The sequence below is a fragment of the Rhinolophus sinicus genome, chromosome 14, assembly GCF_057876585.1.
Source record: "Rhinolophus sinicus isolate RSI-liver-muscle chromosome 14, RSI-T2T, whole genome shotgun sequence".
Lineage (NCBI taxonomy): Eukaryota > Metazoa > Chordata > Mammalia > Chiroptera > Rhinolophidae > Rhinolophus > Rhinolophus sinicus.
This window is the reverse complement of record NC_142514.1, coordinates 183,829,939-183,853,974: the sequence shown is the minus strand read 5'-3', so window position 1 is coordinate 183,853,974 and position 24,036 is coordinate 183,829,939. Positions and strand designations below refer to the sequence as shown.

The window sequence follows — 24,036 nt, the reverse complement described above, 5'->3', positions numbered from 1 at the left end:
CTCAGGAATCTGTGCTTCTCACTAGCACCTTGACCCAAAGAGATTCTGTCACTAGTGGTATAGAAAACCACACTGAGAAATGCTCTTTTTAGCCATGTGAGACTCCCCACCCAGGCTTTTGCCAGGGCAGTTTTCTCTGTCTGGGATGGAATACCCCTCCCAATTTTGTCCTCCTCGGGAACTCAACCGGGAGGTAGGAGAGCCTGGATGGAGAGGTGTGTTGTTTCGTAATTTAACATGATTTACTTTGTTTTAAGCAAGTAATTTAACATAAACTAGTGCCCAAGCTAACTGTTTAAAATCTATACTCCCTTTGTTCACAGCTATCCATTTTCCTACCGTGTTTCCCCAAAAATAAGACCTAACTGGAAAATAAACCCTAGCATGATTCTTCAGGAGGACACCCCTTGAACATAATAAAGCCCTAATGCGTCTTTTGGAGCAAACCTTAATATAAGACCCGGTCTTATTTTCGGGGAAACACGGTAGTTCTCAGTTTCTTTGTTCAAATCTCCACCTGGTGGTGTTGACATGGGAGTCACCTGAACCTGGGTGGAGCTGCCTGCCCTCAGCTCCAGACCGAGTTCACAGGGACCAGCCAGGGCTGAGCCACTCGTCACAGCCCTTGTAGCATGGCCAGCCTTAGAGCAGGGCCTTGCCTTTTCTGAGGGACATAGGGACCCACGTCGTACACATACACAGCAGAGGAGATAAAATACAGGCAAGAAGGGTTGAAGTCACAAAGTAGTCACACACTAGAAGACTAATATGGATAAGTAAATGACAGACTTAATGTCCATCAAGTCCAAACCCTTTTAGGAGGGAATTCAGCCCAGAGAGGGAGACTTGCCCAAGGTCACACAGCTTTAACTCTTGCCTGCATAAAGAAAGTTGTGAGGTAGAAAGAGTCCTTGGACTTGAACGTTTCATAGAATGTGAGCTCTGTGACATGATGGTAGGAGCTGTGTCTTTTTCACCACTGTGTCCCTGGTATAGCACCAGGCCCACAGTATGTGCTCAGGAGGTGTTTGTTAATCAAATGAATATGTGAATCTGGAGAATTGGGATTTTAATCCTTTTTTTCCTACGAAAATAGCTATGTCGGATTGACCCTATGTCGGTTGGAATTCAGCCAGATAGGTGGACGGAAGGACAAGGAAGTTGGAGAGACAAACACAGCAGACACAACATAGTCAGAGAAGACCATGGAGTTGCAATATCTCCCCATTCTCAATAAGTAACTTTTAATTAATAAGATGTTCTCATAGTCCTTGATCCTCCCAACTGTCTGGAAGCAGATTATTTTTTCTCCGTGCCTCGATTATCATCTGATGCACCGCGTATTTTATTTGTTTATCGCTGTCTTCTCTTAGTGGAAGGCGGAGATTTTGATTTGTTTTGGTCACTCCCCTATCCCCTGGTTGGCACAGAGCCCCGCTTATGAAGCTTTCCGTTCAACCAAGCCTTATAAACCCTCTAGGTCCTGAGTGACTTCAACTTGCAGAATAGGAAACTGAGGCTCAGAGAGGTGAGATTGCTTGTCCAAGGTCACACGGAGACGGACTCCTGCCCATCACCGCCATCCCCACAGTTGCTGAAGACACAATCACGTAAACCCGTGTGGCACAAGCGCCATCTCCTTCCTCCTGTCCTTCGCAAACCCTTTTCCTCCGACCTCTCGCCATCCGCTTGCGTGTATTTGCGTCTAGCTCGGATCCCTGAACTCCCGTGTGATCTGTTATACTTGCGGCTTTGGGAGACACGTGCTACTCGGGTGAATGAATCGCACATCCCCACCCCCGCCAACAGCCAATCACCGCGTGTCAGAGCCTGGCCACTTCCGTCTATTGCGGGCTGCGGCCCGGGCGGTGCTGCCCACGTGGGATTCTGTGGATTTGGGAGTAGGCGGTGGTGCGCCAGGGGCGGGCTCTTCCAGGCTCGTCACCAATCCGGGGGCCCGCCGGGGACGCGAGGGGCGGGGCTGACGTGCGGCGCCAAGGCTTAAACGTGATGGGCAGACGGACGTAGGGAGGACTCCAGAGGGGGAGTGGTGACTGACGGAGGCCATTGTCCAATAATAGGAGGGGTTGGGCTGACTGAACCAATAGGAAGTCCTAAGGCGGGTCCGGGACTGCAGCAAGTTTGATTGCGCGGAGACCGCAGCTGCTCTCTGTCAGTGGAGGTAGCGTCCGTAGAGGCGGCGGCGACGACTTGCGGCGGCTTGGAGGAGGTGAGTACCGGCAGCCCTGCGCACTTTCTTTTTCCTGCGGCGGGTCGGAGTGGGTGGGCGTACGCCGGCGCCGCTGTAGGGGACGCTTATGTAAGGGTCGTGCGTGCCAAGGCGGTGCGGGCTCCACCAGTGACGGCTGGAGGAGACATCAGCGCGCAGTGCGCGACGCGACTTGCACCGCGCCTCCCCTCCCCCTCCCGCGGGGGCTATAGGCCCGGGCCCCTCCCCCTGCCCACTCGCTCTGGGGACCCGCTCTCTCCCGCGTCCCCTGCCGGCGGCCCCTCGAGCATCCCTCCGGCTCGGGCGCAGCCGGGCCTTGTCTACCCCGCACCTCTGGCGGCCGCCAGCGGCTTTAGTCCCGCTCTCGGGCCCATTTTGCAGATGGAGAAACTGACGCACGGAGCCCCCAAATGCTTTGCGCTTGGTCCCTGAGGGTTCAAACCCAGGTGTGTCAAAATCGGGAGCCCAAGTTTCCCCCGCATCATACTGTAAGTTGCTCAGTTCTGAAGAAAGCCCTGACGTGTAAGGCGAGGATTTTCCGTGTTCCAGGCGCCTCCGTAGGATCCACCTAGTTACCCTGTGGGGTATTTTCGGTTCCACTTAGTTTCAGGTGATGAAGCTTGAGGTGCACAGAAGCAGTGATTTGCCCAGGGCTGTTTAATTAGGGGGAGGTGGGGCTTGGCTCAGCCCGTTATTTACACAGCTTTTAGCAGTTTACAAAGTGCACTAGGCTGGGGCAAGGGGGCAGCAGCAGGTGGTCGGGGAAGTGCCCTCCTGGTCGTGGACCTGCTATGCAGCTTCTTCTCAGCCGACTTGCTTTGTGTAGAGTGAGTTGTCTCACTTTTGGGGAGCTCCTTTCTCGTCTCACAAATGCTGGGGTTAGGCCAGGCCCCTAGGTCCCTGATAGCTTTGACATTCTTACAAATCTGAATGTTCATTTTGTGAGAAAGGAGGGCAGGGCTCATTATCCCCATTCTGAGATAACTGAGGCTCAAAGAGGTGCCCCTATTTGCCAGATCACAACTAGAGCCCCCAAATCTACCAAGAAGTTTTTGCCTTCTCGGTTGCTCCCTTACCCACTGCTCCAGCAGCCCTGGCTTCCCCATGTCACCCTTCCCCTGCCTGTGATGCAAATACTTGTGCTGGGGGTGGATGTGCTCAGCCTTTCTGATAACTCAGAGCTACAGCTTTTCTGCCTGCCTACTCTCCATCTTAACTCTCTGAACTCTTAATCGCCTTCTTTTGCACACCTACCGTGTTCAGATCCCTAGACTGGGCACTGAGAGAAGACTTGGGAGATTAATCCTTGTCCTAGAACTGCCAACAGACTGATTGGGGGAGACAGGAAGAAACAGACCTCAAGCAGCAAGTCAGCGTGTCTCAGATGTGTGTAGAGAGCCTGAGTGGATGTGGTACGGCCCCGAAGAGGACGAGGAGGACCAGGAAGTGGAGGTTCAGCAGGGGCCTGTAAATCAGGTCAAGCCACACAGTAAGGCCAGGGAGAGGAGAAATGGACTGAGTGTCCTCAACTTGCAGAGTAGGAAACTGAGGCTCAGAGAGGTGAGGTTGCTTGTCCAAGGTCGTGCGGAGGCGGACCGCCCATCACCACCACCACCACCACCAGCACCAGCAGCCTCCATCCAAAGGAAAGCTGGATGGGGATGGATTGGGGAAGGCTTTGTGGAGGGGGTGAGTCTGAGCCCCTTTTGATTCCTCTGGAGCCTGCAGTGAAGAGGCAGTGATTGGATTTGAGGAGCCGAGGTTATATTGTGAAGGAGAGGTGAGTTTTAAGCAAGTAGAACTTGCAAGAGGAAAGCTGAGGAAGGTGAAAGGGGGGTGGGGGAAAATAGCGCTTCCCAGGTGAGTGTGACAAGCTGGCTTGGAGGCTGTGAAGACGCCTCTACAGGAGATGTAACAAGGCCAGGGCACTTTGTAAGGCCTGAGCTACAGGTTGCATCTGTTTGTGCTTTAGAAGCCACTTGTGAGCGAGCCTCCTGTTTCTTAGTGGCTGCCCTGCCCTGTGGGAAGGAGCTTTGTTCACTGTAGTTGCTCAATACCGATTTGCTGAATTGAATTAGGCTGTCATCCAAAGTTTCCGAAGTTTACCCCCAAGTCCCATCTGAGCCTTATCTCTCTCTGCTGAAGCCTGCTCCAGCTCGAGTGACCTTCTCTGCGCCAGTTCTCACCTCTGGGATCACCCGGGGAGGTTTGCCCTGGCGGCTGTGGCCTCGGTTGATCCGCCCTGCCTTCGATGTGCCAGTACAGGCCTCTTGCCCTTTCATTCTGCTCCTCGTTCCCTCCTTGTCTCACTCTCAGTACCCCAGTCCCCATGTGCCATGCAGGGTGCCTGTCTTCCCTGCACGGCTCCCGGAGGCTCCGGGACCATGGCAGGGCTGGACCTCAGGTCCGGGTCTCATTCCAAGTTGCAATTCTCTGCGTTCCTCTTCCCTGTGTCATCACAGCTCCGAACACTGTGCCAGAACAAGTAGGTGCTTGACGATGTTTTGGATGACTTAGTCGAAAATGGCTCACATTGAAAGGAGGGAAGAGTGGCAGTTGGGGTGCCAGGAAAGGGCTCACGTTTGGGGACTGCAGGAATGATTTTGTCCTATGTCAGTGAGTCTGGGAGGACGGCCTGGGCAGGCACAGACCTCTCTCTACTGCTCCTCGCATGAGCTGGATGCCTCACTCAGGTGAACATTTCCCTTGAGGACTAGTGTGGCCTTCTCTTTGGCTGCCTCCCAGTAGCATCTTACCTCTTCTGAACGGCTCCTGCTTCCCATGGCCAAAAAGCGTGCTCTTTGGGGGCTAGTTTGTCGTCTGGAGACGACCTTCACAGAAGTGGGGCATTTTGCCTGCTCACTCTGAAACCCCCTGGGCCTGGCCGACTGTCCCTTCACCTCTTTGTCTCAGCTGCCTCTAGTCCCAGCTGTGGGTACTTTGCCAAACTGCCAAAGGAGTAGGGTCTTACAGTGGGAGATGGGGAAATGATGCAAAGAATAAACCATTTCCTCTTAACTGTTGAATGAGAATGCGTGATCCCACCTATTGGGCTTTTTCTTCCATTTGACCCTACGGGCACCCTCTTCTACCTCAGTCCTCATTGGAGACTATTCATTGTTGTCCCAAACTTGGTTTTCAGTGTCCCTCTGCTCTCAATGTCCCTGGTGACCTTGTTCTCTGCAGGACTTGACTTCTTGTCCTGTCAAAATTCTTCAGGCTTGCCTACATTAAGCCTTGCCAAATCTATTCAGTTGGATGTGGCTTCTCTCTTTTACTAATATGATAAGGAATGATGTATTGTTATGCGTAATAAAAGTCAACCTTTCTTGAGCTCTTACTGTGTTGTGGTAGCTCCTTACAGGTATTATCTGATTGTCAAAACAGCCCTACAACAAAGGGACTGTTAACTCCTTGCTGACAGGTGAGGAAATAACTCCCCCAGACAGCTGGGGAACAGTCCACCTGGGGTCTGCCTCAGGCTGTCAGGCTGAGTCCCTGGGTGGGCCCCTTTCATGTATTATCCTGTTTTTAACCTCTCAGCCCACAACAACTTGCTTTTTGACACTTTGGGAGCAGAGCCCATGCTTTCTGGCGTGGTGCCTTGTGCAAGGTATACGCCCAGTAAATATTTGATTGAATTGAATGCCCCAAACATTCATTTTCAGCCTTGACAGAATCTACCAAGGCATCTGGTGTCCTCAGAATATGGATTCAGTTCCTTGATGGCTGGCTGGCCTGTGTCTCTGTTTTGTTCTTTATTGACCAGTGGCTAGAGCTGAGTGACAGGTGTGGCCTTTCCGAAACAAAGCAGTCGGTAAACTCCCAAAAGTGGTCATGAACCACCAAATGTGGGCTCCCATGGGTTTCAACACGGGGTATACTCGTGTGTGTGTGAGAGATCTCTGCAGGAAAGGATCTGAGGAAATAGTTGGGGAAATAGACACAGCTCTCGGGTCACGTAGGACGGTTCTTAATTAGTGTCAAGTGCGTAGTGAGATAGGAACCAGACTTGGAGAGTCTGGAGGGGAGGGAGCTCCTGAAGGATTGGAGACAGCCCTGCAGAGGAAGTGGGCCTGGGGCTGGGTGGCAGTGGGCAGGAAGAGAAAGAGCTTCAGATACAACAATGAAAGTTTCTAGAACTTCATGTTCTTGTGTCGTGGGTGCCAGAAAAGGATTTTACTTAGAATGCTTCTTACTAAGCACATTGGCTAACGTCTGTGCCCTCTGTACCAGGCATGGTGCCAGTGTGTGTTAACTCATCGGGAACCCTACGAGATGGGTGTTGATATTATTCCCACTTTACAGGTTTTGGCGTGGCAGAGCAGCAGTGGGGGAGCCCAGGCAGTGGACAACCTGGGGTGCCGCCCCCCAACCCCCCCGCTTCCCTGAGATAGAAGCAAAGTAACAGTTGTTCTCTGGGTTCTAAATCTAGGCTTTCTGGGGAGTGCCTGGAGAAATGAGGATAACGCTGGTTTTTCTTTTTCTTCAGATAGCGCCTGCCTTCTGAGAACTGACAAGACGCCCAGGGTAAGTCCTGCGCCTGAATCCAGGTCGGTGGGATGCACGTGGGTCTTGTTCAGGAGCCACTGGAGGTGTTAGCCGTCCTGGCATGTCAGTCATCAAGCTCAGTCAATCAGAAAGGCCCAGCTTTGATGTTTGGGAAATACTGGCAGGCCCTGTCTGTTCCAGGTCTCCGTTAGTTTTCTCAGGGGAAGTCACATCTGGCTCTCTGCTTGCCCTGATTGACTGGTGGCCAGTCTCAGCAGGAAGCCCTACTTCTGGAAGGGTGTGGCTCGGAACACTGGTCATGGGGAGGGTGGCAGGCTCCTAGGAGCAGAGGAAACATCTCTAGGGCCGGGAAGCCTCTCAGAAGACCCTGGCGTCGGTGTGGAGAGCAGGTGCAGGCCGGGAGGGACTCGGAGAAGCCTGGGGCTCTGTCCGCTGGCTGGAGAAACACTTGACCTGTGTTTCCAGACAGTGACGCTCAGTCTTTGGGAGTCACAGTGACAAAGGGGTGAAGGAGGAATTGTCCCTTCTTCCTCCCACAGAGTGCGCAGGCAGCACTGCCCTGTGTAACCTACTGTTTGTCAGGTTTCCCCGGATGGCGCTGAGCTGGGAGCCTTCAGCCCAAATTCCACGGCCCTCTGGCCGGGTCCACCTGATGGTCCAGGCTTGTCTCCCGCAGCTGCTCCCCGTGACCATCCTAGCCAGGCACGCTCCTCTGTCTCCTATTCCCCCTGCGTTTCAGACACTGATAACGCTCTTTCCTTCATCCAAAGGCAGGCCAGCTGCCACCTCCATTTCACAGCCAGGGGCCCTGGGCACTTTGTGGCTCCGGGACAGTTTTCCCCAGAGCTCATGTTCAGTACTCAGAGCGTGGATTCCTCTGTAGCTCTCCACCCATTGTGTAGGGATTTTCCTCAGGTGACCCTCCATGACCCAGGAGTTCTCCTTCCTGAGATTTTCCCACAATCCTCCCTCGTCCTGTGTCTCGGGCCAGCAGTGCCCAGGCTCCACTCTACGATTGAGTCTGCTTAGCAGAGCTGGCAGAGTCAGGCAGGAGGCTATGGGTGGAAATGGCTCCAGACTTTGGACGGACTCCGCCCTCCACCAGGTGCCCACGGCCTTGCTCTCTCCTTACTCTTGTCCTCCTGTTCTTGGTTGATGGAGTTGAATGTTTCTGCTCTTACTTGCATCCCTGTGAGGCATGGTGGGGAGTTGAGTGAAGGCCCCCAAACCAGCTATCTTATGCAGCTGAGAAATTGGGGCCCAGAGAAGGCTGATTAGCAGAATTCAAGCTTCTGATCCCCTCCCCCACCCCCTTGTTAAGAGCGTCATCTTTTATAGCATGTCTTGCCCCAAATCCATGAAAATGAGTCGCCAAGAAGGGCTGCCTTCTCTCTAATCTGTTCCAGCTGTTTGGCTCATCAGCCCTCTGAGCCCCTGAGCTTTGCTTCCTCACCATAACTGAGACTCCGCCTAAGGTCGCTGCCCTCCTTTGCTGTGTCCTTGGTGATCCTGGAGGGAGGTGCATGTGGGCTTTTTTTTTTTTTTTTTGTAAGTATCATACCGGAATGCATCACCCAGGTCATCCCAGCATCCTTGCATTGCTGCTGTCCCTTACCTCCTTATCCTGATTTCCCTGTAGGCCAGAGGAGGGGGGAGGGACTGGGGTATCCGAGGCTGCTCTAAAAGTACATTTCCACCAGCTGCGTGTAGAATGGGGCTAATCTTCGCGTGTGACAGCTCCTTTCTTGATGATATCCATCCCCGGCTGAGGCGTCTGGGAAAATTCCGCGATCTGAATGCTGAGTCATGCTTAGTCTCTGAGGATACGTATGTCACCTTTCCTATGTGTCTCACTGATCAGCCCAAGGTCTGGGAAAGGCTGCAGTTACTGTGGAGTGATGTCATGCTGCCAACCTCTTATATTTGCCCATCACTGTATGCTTCTCCAAGTGCTTGTACTAACGAATGTGCTGTTTATCAATGTGAAATTTGGTGATATTCAATCATAAATAACACATGTATTATTTATTCTAGAAAACATTCCTCTTGTATGATGAGGAAACTGAGGTTTAGAGTGACTTGGTGAGTTTCAGGTGACGGGTGAGTGGCATGTCTGGGCCAGATTTTTGATGCCACACACTATCCCAACCCTGGGTTTTTGTGTGATGCAAAGATTATTCAGAAGTTACTTTGGAAAAAAATTGATTTTCAACTTGTTAAAGTTACTGATTCAAAAATCTAGTTCTTTAACGGCTAGTCTTTCAAGTTTAGCTTTTAAGTGTAGCCTATAAATCTTTCTGTTCTATTTATAATTCTAGAAAACTTTAATAATCACTTTGAAGGAGACTTTTGATTAATAATGTTTGATCTCATTTGCAAACTTAACTCATTTGAAAAATTTAAATTGAATTTACAAATTGCATTCAACTTCCTTTAATTACTTTAATACTTCCAATTGCCTGATTAACAAATAGTCCTAATAAATAATTCCTGTAAATCTAATAAATTAAGCTCTCTTAAATTTTCTTAAACATTCTTATACTGCTTTATGTTTTATTATTATTATTATTTTTTTTTTTTTTTTTAAAGATTTTATTGGGGGAAGGGGAACAGGACTTTATTGGGGAGCAATGGTCAAATTGTTGTCCTTTCAGTCTTAGTTGTGGAGGGTTCTGTTCACAGCTTCAAGTTGTTGTTCTTTGAGTCTTAGTTGTGGAGGGCGCAGCTCAGCTCCAGGTCCAGTTGCCGTTGCTAGTTGCAGGGGGCACAGCCCACCATCCCTTGCGGGAGTCGAACCGGCAACCTTGTGGTTGAGAGGACAGGCTCCAACCAACTGAGCCATTCGGGAGCTCAGCGGCAGCTCAGCTCAAGGTGCCATGTTCAATTTTAGTTGCAGGGGGCGCTGCCCACCATCCCTTGCGGGACTCGAGGAATTGAACTGGCAACCTGTGGTTGAGAGCCCGCGCTCCAACCAACAACTGAGCCATCCGGGAGGCAGCTCAGCTCAAGGTGCCGTGTTCAATCTTAGTTGCAGGGGGCGCTGCCCACCATCCCTTGCGGGACTCGAGGAATTGAACTGGCAACCTTGTGGTTGAGAGCCCACTGGCCCATGTGGGAATCGAACCGGCAGCCTTCGGAGTTAGGAGCACGGAGCTCTAACCGCTTGAGCCACCGGGCCGGCCCCCTATGTTTTATTATTTAAAACAACTCTATTGAGGTATTTTTGACATAATAAATTGCACATATTTAAACAATGTATAATTTTTGACGTGGATACACTTGTGAAACCATTACCACAATTAAGATAGAACACATCCATCACCTCCAAAAGTGTCCCTGTGCCCCTTTGTAATCCCCCCCACCCCTGTCTGCTTCCCCCATCCCCAAGTAACCACTGAACTGCTTTCTGTTACTTTAGATTAGTTTGCATTTTCTGGAATTTTACACATATGGGATTAGAGTGTGTATCCTTTTTTGTCATGCTGCTTTCACTCAGCATCTAGTTTCAGATTTGTTGCATGTCTCAATAGTCCCTCCTTTTTATTGCTGAGCAGCATTCCATTCTGTGTATATCCCATAATTTGTTTATCCATTCATTCACCTGTTGTTGGTCATTTCAGTTTCCAGTTTTTGGCGATTGTAAATAAAGCTGCTATGGATGTTTGTGTACGAGTCTTTATATGGACATATATTCCTTGTCTCTTGGGCAGTGTGTAGGAGTGCAGTGGCTGAATCATATGGTAGGTGTGTGTTTAACTTAAACTGCCCAACCGTCTTCCAGAGCGGCTGTACCATTTTGCGTTTCCACCAGCATTAGCATTGTATGAGGGTTCCAGCCCCTCCGTATATCTTCTCCAACCCTGGGGACAGTCAGTCTTTTAATTTCCCTGGTGTTGATGTTGCGCTTTTTACATGTTTATTTTTCATCTGCCAATACTGATTTTAAAATTCCTACTTAAAATCACAAGTCTAAACCACTTACTTACATATTTTAATTGGAATCTTGAGACTGACTTATTATCTGAACAGATCAAATTGCCTTGAATATTAAAGTACATAAAGTAACAGATACCGGTACACATAGTTTTCTTAACATGAAATTATAAATGCTATAATTTTTATTTTCTTAGGCATGTTTATTCTTAATGCTATATCTTCCTGGAATTAAAGAAGCTTACCTAATAAAGAAATAATGACATGCTCTCAAATTACAGTACATTACCTTCCTAAGCAACTTTTGGAGATTTTCTCAACTGGATAACATTTCTTTATAATTCAAGAGCTTCCTGGCCAGGATGACACTAGATCGTGGCCTTTGAATCCAGCTGCTAGCCCAAGCCTGACTCACTGCCATTTTGCCCCCAATGGGATGGTCACACAGCTCAGGTGCCCCAGACTGAAGCATCACATTGCCTAATGAGGCACTTCTCCACCCAGATTGCTATACCAGGAGACTGGATTCAATTCATCTATTTAAGGCCTTATTTCTTATGCATTATGGCCACAAAATAGGTGGAATGTATTTATTTATTTTCCCCCCCTTTCTTCCTCCTCCCCCCATCCTCCAATTCAAGCCGCTGTCTCTCAGTCTAGTTGTGTAAGACACAGCTCCCTGGCCCATGCTGGTATGATCTTTAAATCAGCTATTTAAAAATATGTCTAAAGAACTAAAGGAAAGTATGAGAACGGTGCCTCATCAAATAGAGATAATCAATAAGTAAATCAAAAATAAATTCTGGAGTTGAAAAGTACAATAACTGAAATGAAAAAGTCACTAGAGGGGCTCAAAATCAGAGTTGAACAGGCAGAGGGAAGAATCAGCAAACTTGATATGTCAATTGTGACTATCCAGTGTGAGAAACAAAGAAAACAGAACAAAGGAAAAGAGCCTCAGACACCTGTGTCACACACAATGACAGTCCTACCGTGTTTCCCGAAAATAAGACCTAGTCAGATAATCAACTCTAATGTGTCTTTTGGAGCAAACATTAATATAAGACCCAGTCTCCTGTAATATAATATTAGACCAGGTTTTATATTAATTTTTGCTCCAAAAGACACATTAGAGCTGATTATCTGGCTAGGTCTTATTTTGGGGAAAACATGGTAGAAGGAGAGGACAGAAAGGAGCAGAACAAATATTTGAAGAAATAATGGCCAAAAATGTCCCAGGATTGATGAAAAAACAGTAATTTATGTACCCAAGTAGCTCAGTGAACTCCAAGTAAGATAAAGCGATCCACACCTGGGCATATCCTAATCAAACAAAATCTTGAAGCCGCAAGAAATAAGCAACTCATACGTACAAGGGATCTTTGATAAGATTGAGAGCTCATTTCTCCTTGGGAACTATGGAGGCCAGAAGGCTGGGGGATGAACATCACAGATGCCATAGGAAACCTTCAACTGTGTTTGACCTTTGAGTCCTTAGATGCCTCTGATTTCTTCCAGCTTCAGAGTTAACATGTCACTTTTGTCCCCAAATAACAATTACTCAAACTTCTTTCACACTTGACCTGTAGGAAGTGTGTGGCTTTACCAAGTTCCTCTCCCCAAGTATTTCTAGAAATAGCTAAGAAACACTTGTTATGTGTTCTACCAAGGCTGGAACATAGTATGGGCTCAAAAAAGTATTTGTTAGATGAATAAACTCGACCTGGGTTGCTTATTTCTTTGGCCAGCTGTGTATCCATACTCTTCTGCTTGTCACCTAGTTCTCCCTCATACCATTTTGCCTTAAACATGCAAACAGACCTGTCTCATAACTTCTGGAAATACAGCTTTTAAAAATATTACCAGACATTTCACAAAATTTTACTGAATGTTTGGCAATAGCAGAATGAAGTTACAATACAAGGGGGAAAAACATTTTGCTCCCAAAGGTGAATTCAACCTTTACCTCAAGAAAAATAGGGCAACTGCCATAACCTGATAATGGCAGCCTCTCCCTTGCCCATTAGCTATCAAGGTTTCAACAAATATTGACGTCTAATCTCTAACCACGGAGCCAACTGCTGATGTTCTATTGGTAATATTCCTACGGGTATGTTGACGTAAGAACGTCCAAACCTATAGAAAAATTTTATGAGGGTCTATTTATTTGACACAAACAGAGGATACACTTGGAAGTGAGATCTCAACAGACTGAGAAAAATGCTTCCTAAAATGACAGTTTGCAGCTTCTTTTATGCATTTGGAATTAAGGAAGGAAGATTACATGAAAGTGGGAGAAAGCAAGATGGGGATTGGATTACAGGATAGTTTACAAGATGATGTGCTCCCTTGAGGGTGGTTATGCCTCCAAGGGGTCTGGAAAAGAGAATTATCCTGCATTTCAAAGGTGTGTTAACCTAGATGCATGAGAAGATGGACAGGGCTGGCTTAAGGCAACGATAAACCTTTTACTAAAGAAGTTACAGACCTGGAGCGTGACTACCCACCATGACCTGCCCAATTGGGAATTTATGACCAAATCACCCTGTGAGTTTACTTTCCATCGGTTTTGTTAAAGAACCCCTTTTTCGTCCATGTGTGTATAGTACTTTATAGTTTTACCACTTCGTGGGACAGTTCTTATTGGCACAGGCCAAGCTCATGGTTTCGGTGTTGATGGATGCCAGACCAGAGGTTCTAATGGGTTTGGTGACTCACCCGGCTCCAGCAGTAAGAGGCAGAGCCAGTCTTTGCACACAACCATCCTGTTTTCTGGCCTCGGGTGCTTCCTGTTCCACAGGATATTAGAATGTGATGTGGCGGTGTCACTATGCAGAGGGCTGAAAAGCCCAACCTGAAACTGTCTTTCCTACTTAAGTAAATCTCTTGATGGGTATTTTGCAGCCTCTCTCACTAGAGCCATTTATTGTCGCTTGGGCTTGTGGTCCTCCCCCTGCCAGGTTGCCCAAGGCCATTTCAGCAAGCCCTGAAGATTTTCCTCAACCTTTCCGGCTTTCGACTATTCCATTCCAGCTGGTTGCAAAAGCAGCCCTTTTGTGTTTTTGTTTCCCTGGCCATCTTTCCATTCCTTTTTACCTGTGATTGTCTTGAAAGGCAATTTCACCATTTGGTAGAATAAATTCCCCATGATCTAATTCTGAGTTTTCTCAACTGACTGAATGGTGTAAGAAGGGCAAAAGTTATTACTGTGCAGTATTCCAAGAAATTGTTCTCTTCTCAAGCATTTACTGAGCACCAGTGGCAGGCACAGCTCTTTACTGGATGCTGTAAGGCTACACGAGGTTTCACCACGTGGCTCTTGCCTTTGGATGCTTATCCTGTGGTTGGAGAGAGAAAGAGTGCGTGTACTGGGGCAAAATACATGCTCAAGTAGTGACTAGTTAATAAGGAACAGTCATAACTGCCATTTACTGAGTGTCAGGTAAAATGCTAAATGTGAAAATGAACGCAGAAAATGACCAGGGAAGTGGCTAAAAGCAGGGCTCTGGAGTCAGGGGTCAGGCATGGAGTTCAGCCTTAGCCCTTTACCCGCCCTGTCTCTTCTGGCAAGTTCCTCAGCCCCTTTAGGCCGTGATTTCCTCATCTATAAAATATGGGCAATAAGACCTTCCTCGCTGGGCTGTTGGGGGGATTAAATGGAATAACTTATGTAGATCCACACCCAGTGGGCACGTCCTAATGCTGGCTACGTTACTGGTACAGGTGGAGAACCGTTCCAGGGGGACTCGTGGCGAGTAGAACACGTGAGTCCAAGGGCCTGCAAGCTGAGAAGACTGGGTCTGTCAGGAGGGTGGCTACTTGGGAGGGACTTCTTGGAGAGCTGGCCCTTGAATGAAGTGTCATATTTGGGTTGGTAAAGAGGGGACGACGCCCAGGCAGTGGCACTGGAGCAACTCATGGGCATGAGAAAAGCCGGGCATTGGGTACGGGGTGATGCCCCAGCCTCACTGATGGAGGAAGGGGACGGAAGCTCCACAAAGGTGGAGATTTGCATCTGCTTTGTTCACTGCTGAGCCCGCAGGACCCTGGGGCTTAGAAAACCCCATAGAAACAATGGATGCTGTTGGGGAGTAGTGACTGCGAGGGCTGGTGGGATTGATTCTATGAGAGTCCGGCTGTGAGTTGGGATTTGAGACAACGAGAAGTCTCTGAGATGCTTGAGCCGGTGACCACCCACAGGCAAATGGGCTTTTGAAAACCTCTTCTGGAGGAATGGGCCGGCCGCCCTGGAATGGGAGTGAGGAGGTCAGAGTGGGGGCCTAGCTCCGGGAGGCAGCTGTTGCAGCTCAGACATCCATCACTGCTACACGCATGGACTGGGGAGCGGTGGCCATGGGAAGGAAGAAGCAGAGACAACCTGTTATGGAAGAAAAGTTGTCATGGGGCGAAGCGGAAATTAGAGGACTTAGGGAGCTCTCATTTGCAGCGCTGCCTCCATCCTGAAATACAGAGCTGGAACAGCAGCCCCATTCATTTAGCTGAAGGTAGCTGACCCACGACTGAGGCCGGGCGTGGGAAAAGAGGAGAGGCCTGGAAATAGGGAATTGGGATAGGGTGCCACCTTACAGACTGGCTACTGAGCCCACCTCTGAATTTCCTGAGAAAATTGAGTTTGTTTGCGACCAGAGCAGTTAGTCCTGAGAACTTACCCGGAGAAACGTTATCCGGAGGAGAGGTCCAGCAGAGTCCAAACTGATTCTCCCCACCTGTTGCCTCTCAGGGCGTTCTCGTTTCTCCTGATCTTTGGGGCAGGAGCCGCTGACAGTTTCTGGGAGAGAAGAGTGTGTCGTCTGCACGGTGAGCCAGCCAGGGTCTCCTGCTGCGTGCTTAGGCCAGGCTGGAAGGGCTACTCACGAGGGAAACACCTTCTGGCTGCTTGTCTTTCCCTTTACTTCCAGCACAAGATGGGTGGACGCTGAAACTGCCTGCCTGCATGGGGGTTTACTCTGATGACAAGAAAAAAATTCTGAGCTGTCCTTAAACTCCAGTGGGGTTGAGAGGGAGAGAAAGAGAGGAGAGGAATTAACCAGTTAATATTATAGCTGTGGGCCGTCTAACAAAAGACGGCTCACGTTCCTGAATGTCTGTCAGAGCTTCCAGGTGGCCATCTGGAAAGAAATAGCAGACCACCGGACGCCACTGCCCAACCTGCTTAGGCATGAACTTTGTCACGTGTTGCCCACAACCAGTCAAAAGTAGTAAATATTTCTTCCTCACGGACTGGGCACCTGTCCTAGAACTTGCCTCGCTTTACCTCCCCACCCTCCTTGCAGCCAGTATAAATTCTTTCAAAACAACTTACATCTTTCTTCCCCAAAACATAATATATAAAAGAGCCCTGTCAACCCCAGGACTGCAGACGTGTTGTCTTTCCCACCTACCCCAGCTGCTCCTGGGTCAGACAGCACGTGGTCCTTTCCTGGCTAGCATGTGGCTCAATAAACCCTTTCTTTCAGAAAAGCTTTCGGCTGTGAATGTTTTTCTGCTTAACACTGAGCAAAACCATGTATTTGTAGATATTAGATTTGAGAGGGTTTTTTGTTGTTACATTTTTAAGTGCATGGTGAGGGAGGCCTTTTGGAGGGATTCTCCTAGCATATTCAGAATATGAATTTAAACTGGTTTCTGTTTTTCTCCCAACTACTTGGTTTTCATGGTTCATGAGTTAGGACTTTGGAATGGCATTTGGTCAGCATAGACAGGTGGGGTACATCCTGACAAGGGGAAGTACGTTGAGACTGAAGTTACAAGTTAGGCTGTGGGGACAGAGTCCCAGAGAGCAGTTTCCAGGCTCTCGGCCTCACGTGGAACGGTGCTGGCTTGGGTAGTAGATGGCCATCAGCTGTGACGAGTTGGCCATCAGCTAGTTAGCCATTTACTAATGGCTAGTAACCAGTTAGCCATTAGCCACTGATATAACTGCCATGGCTGGGCTAGCAGGCATGGATTGCAGTTAGCAAGTGTGTTGGTTGGTTGGCAGAGAAGCGGACTGTGGATTGCGGATTGTGTGGATCCTACTTCCTGTGTCTCACCCGGTCGCCAGTGAGACTGGGGTGCAGGAAAACCCCTTGTTGGGGTACTGGCGGATGTTTGCTTTTGTGTCTCGACCAGCCGCCGTCGAGAATATAGTGGTATGACTCCCCTATCTATGGCTCCGTGGGTGTTCCTTTTTGGCCTCACCACGTCTTGCGTTCTTGTGCGGGGAGCGGAAGCTGAGTCCCGGCATGACATAGGGGCTGGCATGCATTCTAAGAAACGGTCTGAGTCTGGCCTCTCTTGTTTCTACCACTCTGAGTCAGTTTCCTTTTCCCTCCTGGCTGTCTTCTCCGGCATGTCCCCCCGGGGGGGGGGGGGCTGATGAAGGGCATTTCTGGGGTGGAGGACAAATACAGCCATTCCTAGCAGATGTATGGCCCCAGAAGGACACTTCAGCCACTGCCCCTTTGAGATTTTTGTCACAGATCAGCGAGCCTAGCATACCGTATTTCCCTGAAAGTCAGACTGGGTCTTATATTAATTTTTGCTCCAAAAGGTGCATTTGGGCTTATTTTCAGGGGATGTCTTATTTTTTCATGTACAGCAATCTCCATTTATTCGTGTACAAAAATCTACATTTATTCAAATACAGTCATGTCATCATCTTCTGGAACATCGTCATAACTCTCCAAACCCCGAATTCTGGCTTGAATTTCTTGCGACTCCATTTCCTGTAGAACCATTGGCCCCAATCTCTCCTGTCCAGCAATAGAGCTCTCCTTAATGAGCACTTCTTGTCCATGTAGCTGCTCGTAGTGCATTGGCAACACAGCTGTCAGTGATCTTATCCCAGGAATTCTTCACCCAAGTCACGACCTCTTGCAGGCGAGGCTTCACAAAGTTTCCACACTGATTTCTCTCCATTCTATTTTCAATGCAGTCATTGATTTACATGTGCTAATGGCCCTTGAATGGCTTGTTTATTGCAATATCAAGAGTCTGGAGATAAGCAGTCATTCCTGCAGGAATCATTATTTGATCTATTCTCTCTGCAAGGAAGTTCTTCATGTCTTTAGCGCAGTGAGTGCTGGCTGAATCCCAGACTAGCAGACCTTTTTGGCCACCTCGCAAAACAAGTGGCAGCATTAAATTGACCCACTTCCTTAAAACTGCTTGTGTGCACCGGGCTTTTTCGGTTTCAAGAACATAAATGCCTGAAACACGTTCAACCTTATCTTTCTTGCCCTTAGTGATGATTAGAGGTGGGGCTTTCTTTCCATCCAGACGAATTGCCAAACTACAGGTAACACGTGCACTTTTCAGTGGAGAGAATGTAGATTGACGAGGCACCCCTCTGATCAATTGTCATTTGAGATCCTTGGCCCATAAACACTGCAGTTTCATCCATAGCAATCATGTTGGAGAGTTGGTATTTAGAAAAGTCAATGCCATCAACAAAGGACTTGAATGCAAGTGCACATGTAATAACTTCAGTATCTTCCAGCTTGAACGTGTTGTCGATCTTAGAGACAGTTCTTATCACTGAAGGAAGCCATCCAGCCAGTGTTGTGACGCTTTGAATTCTTCTGGGGATATTTCTAACTGTGGTGCCATTGCAAGGGCAAATGCTTGAATATCAGCCCTGCACACAACCAAAACCTTTGCTCTCCTGTCAGCAATCCATTCACAGATGATGTCTTCCAGCTCAGGAAATAATGGCTGCCGACCTGATCCACACTTGCACTTTTTAGCATTTCCCTCGTCCACTTGTTGACTGAGGTTATTGTACTCTGCTCTACACTTTTGAACCATTCGGAGATCCAACTTCTCTTTGCAGAAAGACGTAAGATTCTTGCCCCAGGAATCCTCCACGATTGCTTTCTTGTAGTCGACGGAATAGCTCTTTCTTTTTGCACTCATCTTGTCTAGGGCTCCAAATATTAGTCCCTTAAAATTGACCATTAAGTCAAATGTTAACTGAAGACTTAGGAGACAGGAGTGGCACAAAAATGACAGTTAAGGATGATGGTCCACACAAAAGTGACAAAAAATTGCAGGCACCAAAATTCAGAAAATGTTCCTTTATTTCACACGAGTGCATTAAGTACGTCTGTTACAACACACAACGTATTGATTTATGAAAATTCATATTAGACACAACCACGTCTGTTCGTTATCAAGTGCACACGTTATTCGTGCGTTGTGTCTGTGCTCCGATTGGTCATTTGGCAATAAGTCTCGAGTTCATCTGTTTACGTAGGCGTTTACCTCTTGTCCAAAGGCCCGCTTGGGTATTTACAAATACTTTTTTATAATTTATATTATTTATTTTAAGTATTAATGTCAATATTATTTATGTACATTTAATTATATATTAATATTATTTTATAATTTAGTACGTCCATCGTGTGTTGCAGTGGATGTACTAAATGCATCTGTCTGGCTGTTGATCTTAACTGGGGCTTATTTTGGGGGTAGGACTTATATTACCAGCATCCTGAAAAATCATGCTAGGGCTTATTTTCCGGTTAGGTCTTATTTTCGGGGAAATACAGAAGAAGGTCACTTGGTAAATTTGTAATGGAAGATAGAATCCCTGGGGTCTGCCTCTTCTGGTTTTAAAGACCTGTGCTTGGCTCATCTGTACCAAGTAGGTCTTCCCAGGGGCTAGGTCCACTCGGGCATTCACTAAATGGATAGGTTTGCTTTTGAGATCAGGAGTAGCACACAGGTGATTATTAATACGTGTCTTAGGGGATTTAAAAGATATTCTATTTCAGACTCTGGTCCCCTTTCCCCTTTATCTTATCTTCGGTTGCAGATTCATACTTTCACATAGCTCTTTTTCCAAATATTTTGCCCTTTTGATCTCTAAAATTGCTCATACTTCCTACATTTTTCGCATTCCTGTGGAGGCTCTGTGAATACCCCATTGTTATTCTGCCACTGCCAAATTGATCTTGGTAGGTGTTAATTTCAGGCTGGCCTGATTCTTGTTTGTTTTTGTGGTTTTTTTAAAAAAAACCTTTTAATATTGCCCTTCTGTAGTGTGGATACCAAAAAGAGCTCCTTATTTTAATTTAATTTTCCTTTTTTCTCATTGTGGTAAAATACACATAACATCAAATTTGCAAATTTACAATTTTTAAGTGTATTAAATACATTCACATTGTTGTCCAACCATCGCCACCATCCATTCCCGTAAATCTTTCATCTTGTAAAACTGAAACTCGGTCCTCATTCAACAGTAACTTCCATTCTGCCCTCCCCCTAGTCCCTGACAACCACCATTATACTTTCTTTTCATCTGCTTATTGGCTATTCATGTACCTTATTTGAAGAAATGTGTATTCAAGTCCTTTGCCCATTTCAGAATTAGTTTGTTGTTTGGGTTTTAGGAGTTCTCTATGTCTTCTGGATGTCAATCCCTTATCAGATATGATTTGCAAATAGTTTCTCCCATTCTGTGGGTTGCCATTTTACTCTGTGAATACTGTCTTTTTTTTCTTTTTAACTTTTATTTAAGTATGTTTTTCCAGGACCCATCAGCTCCAAGTCAAGTAGTTGTTTCAATCTAGTTGCGGAGGGTGCAGCTCACAGTGGCCCATGTGGGGATCGAACCGGCAACCTTGTTGTTAGGAGCACCGTGCTCTAACCAACTGAGCTAACTGGCCGCCCCTAGATAATGTCTTTTATTGCACAAAATTTTTTGATTTTCATGAAGTCCAATTTGTCTATTTTTTGTTGTTGTTGCCTGTACTTTTGGTGTCATATCCAAGAAATCATTTCCAAGGCCAATGTTGTGAAGCTTTTGTCCTGTGTTTTCTTCTAAGAGTTTTATTGTTTTAAGCCTTACGTTTAGGTACTTGATCCATTTTGAGTTAATTTTTATATATGGTGTTAGGTAAGGGTCCAACTTCATTCTTTTGCATGTCGACATCCATTTTTCTCAGCAGTATTTGTTGAGAAGATTGTCTGTTCCCCACTGAATGGTCTTGGCATCCTTGTCACAAATCATTTGACCGTGGTGAGTTTTCCTCTGGGCTCCCTGTTGTATTGGTCTATATGTCTCTCTTGATGCCAGTACCACCCTGTTTGGATGACTGTAGTTTTTTGGTAGGTTTTGAAATCAGGAGGTGTGACTTCTCCAGTTTTGTTCTTTGTCAAGATTGCCTTGGCTATTGAGGTCCCTTGAAGTTGCATATAAATTTTAAGGTAGGTGTTTCTATTTCTGCCAAAAAGAAGTCATTAGGATGTTGATGGGGATTGCATTACATCTGTAAGATTGCTTTGAATAGTATTGACATTCTAATCCATGAACATGGGATGTGTTTCCATTTATCTATGTCTTAATTTCTTTCAGCAGTGTTTTGTAGTCTTTCCCCTCCTTGGTTAATTCCCAAGTATTTTATTCTTTTTGATGGTATTACAAATGGAATTGTTTTTGTAATTTTCTTTTCATATTGTTCATTGTTCATGTATAGAAATGCAATTGCACCGGCCAGGTGGCTCAGGTTGGTTGGAGCCCCGTGCTCCTAACGCCAAGGTCTTGGGTTCGATTCCCACATGGGCCAGTGAGCTGCGCCCTCTACAGCTAAGATTGTGAACAACAGCTCTCCCTGGAGCTGGGCTGCCGTGAGCAACCGGAGGTTGGCGTGAGCTGCCGTGAGCTGCTAAGTGCTGCCATTGACTACCGTGTGCTGCCATGAGCGGCCAGTGGCCAGCATGAGCGCCCGGCAGCCGGTGAGAGCTGCCGTGAGTTGCTGTGAGTGGCCGACCGACGACTGGTGACCCACTGCCTCACCCGGTGGAGCGCAAGGCTCATAACACCAGCATGGGCCAGGGTGCTGTGTCCTACACAACTAGACTGAGAAACAATAGCTTGAACTGGAGTGGGGGGCAGGAGGCAGGAGAAGGTGGGGTAAAGAAATGCAACTGATTGTTGTGGGTTGACTTTTCATCCTGCTACTTTGCTGAATTCGTTTATTAGTTCTAACAGCTTTTTGTGGAACCTTTCAGGTTTTCTACATATAAGGTCATATTATCTGCAAACAGGTAATTTTACTTCTTCCTTTCCAGTTTGGATGCTTTTGATTTCTTTTTCTTACTTAATTGCTGTGGCTAGATTTTCCAGTACTATGTGAACAGAAGTGGTGAAAGCAGGCATACTTGCCTTGTTTCTGATCTTAGAGGCAAAGCTTTCAGTCTTTCACCAGTGAGTATGATGTTTACTGTGGGTTTTTCCTATATAGCCTTTATTATGTGGAGATAGTTTCCTTCTATTAATAATACTATTTTGTTGAGTGTTTTTATCGTGAAAATGTGTTGAATTTTGTTAATGCTTATTCTGCATCAATTGAGGTGCGCTTGTGGTATTTTTTCCCTTCATTTTGTTGATGGGGTGTATTACATTGATCTGTTTTCATATGTTGAACTATCCTTGCATTCTAGGAATAAATCCCAACAGGTCATGGTGTATAATCGTTTTAAATGCTACCAAATTCTGTTTGATGGTAATTTTTTTTTTTTTTTTTTTTTAAGGATTTTTGGGTCAATGTTCGTAAGGGATATTGATCTGTAGTCTTGTAGTGTTTTTGGCTTTGGTATCAAGGGTAGTGCTTGGCCTCATAGAAGGAGTTAGGAAGGCTTTCCTCTTCTTCAATTTTTGGGAAAAATTTGAGAAGGATTGGTACTAGGTCTTCTTTAAATGTTTGACAGAATTCACCTGTGAAGCCATCAGGTCCAGGGCTTTTTTATTTTTGGGGGGCGGAGATTTTTTATCACTGATTCACTTTCTTCAGTAGTTATAGGTCTGTTCAGATTTTCTATTTCTTCATGATTTAGTCTTGGTAAGTTTTGTGTTTTTAGGAATTTGTCCATTTCATCTAGGTCATCCGATTTATTGGTGTGTAATAGTGCACAGTTATCTCTTATAATCCTTTTTATTTCTGTAGAATCGGTAGTAGTGTCCCCACTTTCAATTCTGATTTTAGTTATTTGAATCTTTTTCTTTTAGTCCATCTAGCTGTAGGTTTGTCAATTTTGTTGATCTTTTCCAAGTCAAACTTTTGGTTTCATTGATTTTTCTCTATTTTTTCTATTTATCTCTGCTGTTAGTTTTTATTCTTCTTTTTTTTTTCTTCTGGCTTTGGGTTTAGTTTGTTCTGCGTTTACTAGTTCCTTAAGTTGTAATGTTAGGTTATTGATTTGAGATCGTTCTTTTTTTTTTTTCTTAATGTAAGCATTTAAAGTTATAAATTTTCCTTTAGCACTGCTTTCACTATGCCCTATAAGTTTGGAATGTTGTGTTTTTATTTTCATTCATCTCTTAAGTATTTTCTTATTTCCCTTGTGATTTCTTCTTTGATCAATTGGTTATTTAAAAATGTGTTAATGTCCACAAATTTATGACTTTTCTGGTTTTCCTTTTGTTACTAATTTCTAACTTTATATTGTTGTCAGAGAAGATACTTTTATTTAAAGATTTTTTTTTTTATTACTGGGGAAGGGGAACAGGACTTTATTGGGAAACAGTGTATACTTCCAGGACTTTTTCCAAGTCAAGTTGTTGTCCTTTCAATCTTAGTTGTGGAGGGCGCAGCTCAGCTCCAGGTCCAGTTGCCATTGTTAGTTGAAGAGGCACAGCCCACCATCCCTTGCGGGAGTCGAACCGGCAACGTTGTGGTTGAGAGGACACACTCCAACCAACTGAACCATCGGGAGCTCAGCGGCAGCTCAGCTCAAGGTGCCGTGTTCAATCTTAGTTGCAGGGGTCACTGCCCACCATCCCTTGTGGGAGTTGAGAGTCGAACCAGCAACCCTGTGGTTGAGAGCCCGCGCTCTAACCAACTGAGACATCTGGCACTGGCCCATGTGGGAATTGAACTGGCAGCCTTTGGCGTTAGGAGCACAGAGCTCCAACTGCCTGAGCCACCGGGCCGGACCCATAGAGAAAATACTTTGTATGATGTATATCTTTCTAAGTCTGTTGAGAATTAATTTGTGGCCTAACATGGTCTATTCTGGAAAATATCCTATTTGCACTTGAGAAGAATGTGTATTCTGTTGTTAGGTGAAGAGTTCTGTGTACTTCTGTAAGACCTGGTTGGTTTATGGTGTTGTGTGTGTATGTCCTCTATTTGCTTCCTTTTCTTCTCTCTGATTGTTCTATCCATTGTTGTGAGTGGGGTATCGAAGTCTCCTGACTATTATTGTACAACTATCTCTCCCTTCAATTTTGTCAGTTTTTGTTTCATGTGTGTGTGTACATCTATCTATCTATCTATCTATCTATCTATCCATCTATCTGTATATATATATATGTGTGTATATGTATATATATATATATATATATATATATATAT

General features: G+C 46.3%; 1 protein-coding gene across 18 annotated transcripts in view; it reads left to right on the top strand.

Moving 5' to 3' along the window:
• The first annotated feature begins 2,172 nt into the window (after nt 1-2,172).
• The window catches only part of PC (pyruvate carboxylase), a 92,587-nt gene continuing 70,723 nt past the window's right edge, over nt 2,173-24,036 (top strand). For 6 of the 18 annotated variants that reach the window (XM_019737667.3, XM_074336747.2, XM_074336746.2 and 3 more), the window contains exons 1-2: nt 2,173-2,230; nt 6,723-6,760. The gene's annotated coding sequence lies outside the window, so the exon portion shown is untranslated. Of the gene's footprint in view, nt 2,231-2,611; nt 2,719-3,034; nt 3,058-6,722; nt 6,761-8,776; nt 8,825-14,398; nt 14,440-15,416; nt 15,494-24,036 lie in introns of those variants that run through there. The other 12 variants (XM_019737671.3, XM_088789713.1, XM_088789714.1 and 9 more) reach the window with 9 other exon arrangements.